At 43.0% G+C, this 7,522-nt stretch overlaps 1 protein-coding gene across 39 annotated transcripts in view; it reads left to right on the top strand.

The window, feature by feature from the left end:
* Window positions 1–7,522, top strand: part of MTMR3 (myotubularin related protein 3) — a 54,944-nt gene that overhangs the window by 918 nt on the left and 46,504 nt on the right. For 11 of the 39 annotated variants that reach the window (XM_083417567.1, XM_083417561.1, XM_083417555.1 and 8 more), the window contains exon 2: window positions 1,800–1,915. The exons of 25 other annotated variants lie outside the window; for them this stretch is intronic. The gene's annotated coding sequence lies outside the window, so the exon portion shown is untranslated. Of the gene's footprint in view, window positions 1–1,799; window positions 1,916–5,911; window positions 5,971–7,522 lie in introns of those variants that run through there. 3 more of the 39 variants (XM_083417582.1, XM_083417563.1, XM_083417584.1) reach the window with 1 other exon arrangement.

Below are 7,522 nucleotides of genomic sequence, written 5' to 3'. Positions count from 1 at the left end.
TGCTCAACTGCATGGGACATTTGAGGAACATAAACATACGTGTAAGTAAATGCAAGGTGTACTTGGCTTCCCTTTGGCTGGGTGCACCCATGTTTTAGGCCTGAGACCAATTTGTGTGGCAGAAGATTGAGTTTGTTAACCCCCCCCCTTTCCTCCCATATTGTGTGTTTCTCCTTTTCCCTTTTAACCCTAGATCTGATATTTTGGTTTTTTCCTCACCTTCCTGTATGTTGTCTTCCTGCCCCCAGTTTAATGTTATCATCAGCACACAGTCATCTTTGTTCTCCACAATAATTAATATCCAAAGTAACTCCCAATTTATCCTTCCATCCTTGCCATCACCATGCAGATTAGACCACACTGAAAAGGGTGTACAGAAAATCCACCCATCTGCTATGAGTATGATTTGGTGATTGAAGCAGTGCTGTAAATAACCACTTACCAGGTTACCTGTGGCAAGTGTGAATTGTCTCTGGAGACTAGCAAAGGAGCATGACAAAAGTTGGCTTTTAATATTGTGAAGACCACAAATGACTAGACACAAAGATGTGTGCCCTTACTGGGTTAACTTTTGTAGATTTTGATATGCAAGCTAAAGGGATACTGGGGGAGCATTTAATCTCTTAAACGTTTGGGACGTGGGTGGTGCTGTGGGTTAAAGCCTCAGCACCTAGGACTTGCTGATCGAAAGGTCGGCGGTTCGAATCCCCGCGACGGGGTGCGCTCCCGTTGTTCGGTCCCAGCGCCTGCCAACCTAGCAGTTCGAAAGCACCCCCGGGTGCAAGTAGATAAATAGGGGCCGCTTACCAGCGGGAAGGTAAACGGCGTTCCGTGTGCTGCGCTGGCTCGCCAGCTGCAGCTTGTCACGCTGGCCATGTGACCCGGAGGTGTCCTCGGACAGCGCTGGCTCCCGGCCTTTAGAGTGAGATGAACGCACAACCCTAGAGTCTGGCAAGTCTGGCCCGTACGGGCAGGGGTACCTTTACCTTTACCTTAAGTGATCTTGGGAATGTCCTCAGGTGAGACCTTTTAACTTTCTCACCCATTATGGTATGCATGTGTGTAATGGATAAGTTTCGTGATATTTCCATTCCTACTCATACTGCACAACTGTTTGCAAGGTTGCTGGTGCTACCCACTGCACGTGGGTGACTTTTGTATGACATACGGTCAGTATTGTGTGGGATACCTGCATATGAAAATAATTAAGACCGTTGTGAGGAAGCCTGGGTTAATCACCTTCTTTCCCACCCCTGTATCCTTCACCTTTCCAAAGGACTACAACATCCCTTTATTGATTCAGAGTTTGTCTCTGTATTCAGATATAGAGGTTTATCTTTCTACTCCCCTGATGTATTAAACTAGGTTTTACCTAAAGTGGATAGAGACATAGAACTGAGAACATGAACTTTTCTGTAGAAAGACTGGATTTTACCACTGCAGGGGTGTGACTAGAAAGTCAGAATGATGATTTCAGAATTATTGTTGTGTCATGGGACTCTGTTTTTACCTTTTCTGATGCAAGTTGTGTTGGAGACTATGTTCCATTTGTGGTGTTCTAGATATGGGGTGTGGTGTGCCATGCTGAGTTGGGTAGACACTGTTATGTGATTGCTTGCAGGTTTACAGGAGCTCGACTTGAGTTTGGTTCTGGACTTGAAGCAGTTCTTTCATCTTTAAAGTTGGCAGTGGTTGCTAATTTCAGGTTTTCTTGCATATAATATACTGTTGCTGGAATTTGTTGTTTTTGAAGGCCATTTCATTCTATACTTGTTACTATAAGCTTCACAATCTTCCAGATCTGTCTGTCTAGCTGTAAAGGAGGATTTTTTCCAAAATCATTCACCACCAGCACAATCCTAACCATGTCTACTCAGAAGGAAGTTCTATTGCATTCAGTGGGGCTCACTTCCAAGTAAGTGCAGCTAGGATTGCAGCCACAGATGTTTCTATATCTTTGCTTGGGAGCTGAAGGGATGGTGCTGGTGTTACCACAATGGTCTTGAGTGATTCAATTGTACAGTATTTCTAAGGCTGCAGTCTTATGCACACTGACCAGAGTGTTAGCCTAATTCAACAAAGTGACACTTCCAACTAAACAAGCATAGGATTGAGCTGCAGGCTTCAAGTTCAATGGAAATCTGTCAATTAACTAATGGACATCCCTTGGAAATTCAACTTCAGATCTAAGTGAGCAGTGCCCTTTAAAAGCTGTATTGTGCTGAGAAAACATGTGGGATAGAGAAGGCCCGGCTTTCCCTCCCTTGTCCAGTGTCCACCATGAGTGGAATGTGTATGTGAGGATGGGGGTTGCTTGCCCTGGGCTGCCAGGAAGGTATTGGATATATCCACTGTGTAGGTGCATACTATTTAAATGCCCAACATTGCTTCCACATTATCTTATCTCTACTACTTATTGTGACATGATGAATGGTCACTGCTGCTTTACTCCTCCTCCATCTGCTGCGTCATTAATCCAGAACTGGAATGTGTTCTATCAGTACTTTACATATGGATACATGGAGGGGTTTGAATATTTCAGAAGTGTAGGTGAAGTGGAACATCAGAGTGATGAAAAGTACTGAGTGTTGTATGGAAAGATTTCTCAAAGTTTCATGTGACAGAGGGCAGGTAGATATAGGAACATTGCCAGGTTTTGAAGGAATAATGATATATGGCAACTCCCCTCCCTGTGCCTAATGCCCTCCACTTGTTGTGGACTACAACTCTCATCATTCCCAGTCATTGACCATGCAGGTTGGGACTGATGGGAGTTAGGCTCCCAAAAAACTATCTGGAGGGAACAGTTGGGGAATGTTAATACAGTATGTGGAATTTGAGAACTGCCTGGTGTGGAGTAGGCACATAGCTTCAGGTGGTTGAGTATTTCTTGGTTAGTAGAAGACTGAAGAATGGAACTGCAGTCTGCTGTGTCATTTTGTGTGGCAGCAAGCAAAGCATCTCCTAGTGCATATTGCCATGCTAAGCTGTGTATTGAGACTGTAAACTGCAGAGGTGTTAAGGCAAGGGGGGAAGCCAAGATTAATGCAAAAGAGATACTTAATGTTCAAGGACAACATTGCAGGTGGTTGTTATGCATACGAGAATAAATAATCAAGTATAAGGAAAGAAGGTACCGTATTTTTCGCCCTATAGGACGCACCGTCCCATAAGGCGCACCTAGTTTTTTTGGGGGGGAAAAAAGGGAAAAAATTATTTCCCCCCCCAGGCGCGGGGTTGGGGAAGCTCGAGCTTCCCTCGACCCCAGCCCCCAAACAGGCAGCTCTCTGCAAGCCGTGGGAGCCCAGCGCTGGCTCCCGCTGCTTGCGAAGAGGTCCGCAAAGCCTGGACGCACTGAGCTCAGCGCGCGCAGGCTTCAGCATGCAGGCAACTCTCCGCAAGCAGCGGGAGCGCTCCCGCTGCTTGCGGAGAGGTCCGCGAAGCCTGCATTCGCCCCATAGGACGCACACACATTTCCCCTTCATTTTTGGAGGGGAAAAAGTGCGTCCTATAGGGCGAAAAATACGGTACTCCACCTTTGATACTTCAGGTAAATTTTGCAGCTTGTTAAATAATGATTCCAGCTGCTTTTAAACTGCTTGCACTAGGTGTGCTTAATGGATTTGACTAAAGTTTTAAATCCTCAAAAATTATGTTACTAAATTTTGGATTTTCCCAGAACATGGGAAGTTGCATTATGCAGAGTCTATTTCAGATGGGTTTCAGGGAGGAGTCTTTCTTAGTCCTAGTTGAAGATATTGAGGATTGAACTTGGGATCTTTCACATCCAAAGCATGTGCACTACTACTGAGCTGTGGCCCTGAGTAAATCCCATGAAGATGCTTTGCAGCTCACTGGCTATAAAATAGCAAACACTTGTTACAGGGAAGATTTGCCACTTGGCTTTTTGCACCATGTTTAGGGCTTTAGGCAGGTTTTAGCAATATCTGTTGCTTGAGATGGCTAGTAGTAGTGGGTTTGTGCATACCTGAATCAGAACCTTGTTTATGGCACACAAAATTTATTTTCCAGAAAAATATCCTGTAGAAAACAAGAGTCATCTATTTTTACAAAAGTAAAACCAACCAGCCAACCAACCTGTATGCATAATTTGTACAAGCTGGCATGCTGTATGCCATGGGTAGCCAAAGTGGTGCCCTGCAGATATTTTGGACTACAACCCACATCCCTTATCATTGGATTTGCTGCTGGGAGCGGTAGTCCAAAACATTTGCAGGGTACCATGTTGGCTAGCTCTGTTGTATTTTTTAAAAAATAATTTTTATTAACAGGCCAATCAAATCACATTAGTTCCAAATTATACAGCCAAATTTTTAAAATTTTGTTGGGGGTACCCATACTTCGAGCTCCGAAAGGGATCCAAACATCACTCTTGCTGCTGCTTTAATGACACAATTCTGTCCAGTTCTGTCCAGATAGTCTCTTTGTTATTTTCCTCATCTTCTTGTTGTTATTATATATTCCTTTCTTTGTGATCTCTGATAATCTTCACAAGCGGGTGGCTAGCTCTGTTGTAATCCATACAGTGTAGCATATCACCTGGCACCAGAATTCCTCACTGATGGATAAGAGGACTGAAAGTGAATAAAAGAATCATGCCATACTTTCATTTAGATCATACAGGACTTTCTTATGGTATCGGCGATGCAGACATTTGTTTAGTTTGTTCCAGTTTACCAATCTTTCCTTCAGTTTATTTGCACAAACTTGAGGCTGTTAGCTTGGATGCCAGAATAACTTGGGGTTGCCAACACACAAGGGAGGGAAAGGGAGCCTTCTCTGCCTAGGCTCCAATGTGCACTTCTTATTTATTCATTTATTTCATTTATGACTCACTTCCCAAGAAACATCCTAACATCAAAAACATAAACAATTTCAAATTTAATACAAATTGGGATTAAAATCCCCACTTAAAAGTCTTGTCGAAAAAGGAAGATCTGAAAAGACAGTAGTAGGACTGCTCCTTTCTGACATGTAACGGGAGGGAGCTCCAAAGGGTAGGTGCTGCCATACTAAATTCCTGATTTCTACCTTGTATAGAACAGACCCTGTGATGAGATGATCATGGTTTGAGTCAAGCAGTTTAGGACCCAGGGTGTGAGCTTCCAGGCAAACCATTGCTTGTAGCTGTGTTTCCTTTAATTTCCAGTACACTGAGCACTTCACAAGTTGATTCCTGTCTCTGGAAGCAGTGGTGTGATTGTGTAACTATGGTTTGTCAGTTCAGATATCATGCCCATCATTCATTAATTATGTGTGATGTCAGAATTGAACCCTATGCTGAACTTTGAAAATAAGTTTCTCCTGTAAGAGAGAATTTTGCTTCTTGTATGGCTAATACAGTATACACATACTGACTAGAGAAGCCTTTCTCAAACTTGAGTCCCCAGATGTTCGACTACAACTCTCATCATTCCTAGCCAGCATGGCCAGTGGTCAGGGATGATGGGAGTTGTAGTTCAAGAACATCTGGGAACCCAAGGTTGAGAAAGGCTAGACTAGAGTGTTGTGTTTCAGGTCGGTTATCATAAGGGGAAAAGAAAGATGAGACTCATTGCTTCATTCTCTTTCCTAGGTGATTTTTGGTCCATAAGCAAATCACATCCTGGGTAGGATATTTTATTAGGGATGTGATGATGTAATCAGATCTCAAGAAGGTCTTTTAAGGAGTGCAGAATCCTAGGCAAACATTATAGCTAAGGTGTTCCTCATAGAGGAGAACATGCTTCTAGCTGATTTGAACACTTTAAAGTATGCGGTTGTGACTTTACACCCAGGAGCATAGCATATAATTCTCACTGTTCTGTAAAGTGCTTGTCTGTGCATTGTGACATCATCTGATTTAAAATGGGGAGAGAGAAGCTGTTATTCCAAATTCCATTTTCAGAGTCTGGGAATAATAGCCTCAACTGGTATTTGCACATGTATTTTCCTGCTTGTACAAGCCAGGCAAGTAGGCTTTGTTTGTCATATCATGTTTTTAAAGACTTGAGATCTCAGGAATCTCCAGTTAGAGTGGGAAACAATTCTGTGTGGAACCCTGGGGAGAGACTGTTACTCTGAGTAGACAGTATTGAATTTGGTGGACTAGTAGTCTGACTTGGTTTAAGGGAAGTGGTTCCTGCCTTCTGTTAACTGCCCTATGCATGGCAAGTGGAAGCTATAGCATTGACCAAGAGATCATGTCTAATTACCTGGGAGGGGAATGAAAATGCTATAAAAATGTAATGGGTTAAAGTATATTTTCTTTAATCCCAATTCAGTCCTTCACTCTCATTTTTTTTGCATGGTTGTTTGTTTAAAATAAACAATCAAGCAGATTGGTAGGCATGCTAACAATTTAAACATTAGCCAAAACATTACATCCAGAAACAAAAAAAATTTACTTATATCATAGTCCCATCTGAACTGGGAAGCATGAGCCCTGTCTGAAAAGGCCCTGTTGATTTACCTGCAGCCTAAGGCCTCTGCTGCTGCCAGCTGCCTGCATACCATTCCCTTTTCGCAAGCTTACTCTTTGGGGGTAAGGATAGCAAGAGAGAGGGCTTGTGGCTTTGAAGACCTCAGACGTGATGCTGAGGGAATGCTTATTACTGCCAGGAAGCATTGGAAATGCAGTTTCTATTATTTTGTAATGTAGTGAACGCTCTACATTTAACACTGGAAGCATCAGGAACTAAATTCCCCATGTTTCCTTGTGTCAGACTGGGAGGTGTCCCTGCTGTCAGCATCCCCTTCTCATCTCCATGCAAGAGTAAGTGTGAGGAAGGGGCTGGAGGGGCTGCTTTGATGGCACTGAATCTAAACCCCTAGGTCTTTGGCAGGGACTTGGAGTGGGGGGAAATTCTTGCACTTTCTATTCCAAAGTTTCCCATTGCAACTGTGCAAGATCTCTAACTGGCTGAAGGCAAATGCCATGGTTATCTTAAAAAAGGGAGGGTCCATGGAATTGTGTGCTTCCTAGAGATAATTAAAAAGCTTGGCAAGTAGAACAAAAAGGCAGCTTAAGCTTATAAACAAGCTGAGCAGTTCCTAGCAGTCTACAGTTTTGAAGAGCATTTTTATAAAGAGCAAACGGTGTCACCTTAGTTCAGCTTCCTCTGTTGGTATGGTAAATTGACTGAGGGTAACACACTAGATTGAAAGCAGTCATACATCTATTTGATGACATTCATGAATTATAAATTGGAGAAATATATTTTAGAGCATTAGGTTGGGCTGTTGGAGAACTTCGCTAATAATTCATTGTTGGTGTACAACAAGATTTGGCTGGGATCTGCTTAGTCAATTCTAGTCACATTTATTAGTCACCTAGATGAAGGGTGTGACATAGGCCTGGCTCTCACTGTGGTGGTAAGCTTGTCTCTGGATGTGGCACTTCAGACAGGTGCGGCTCACGTAATGAAATGCTGCTCCACATATATATATAATAGATAATATCCTTGCACATTGAAAACTAGGGAGACTGGTTCTAGCCTTAGCCTAGCCTTCTCTCCCATTT

This window comes from Podarcis tiliguerta (assembly GCF_965153285.1).
Source record: "Podarcis tiliguerta genome assembly, chromosome: 16".
In the NCBI taxonomy this organism is placed as follows: Eukaryota; Metazoa; Chordata; class Lepidosauria; order Squamata; family Lacertidae; genus Podarcis; species Podarcis tiliguerta.
Note: the sequence above shows the minus strand (reverse complement) of the source record. Positions and strands in the feature narration are given on the sequence as shown.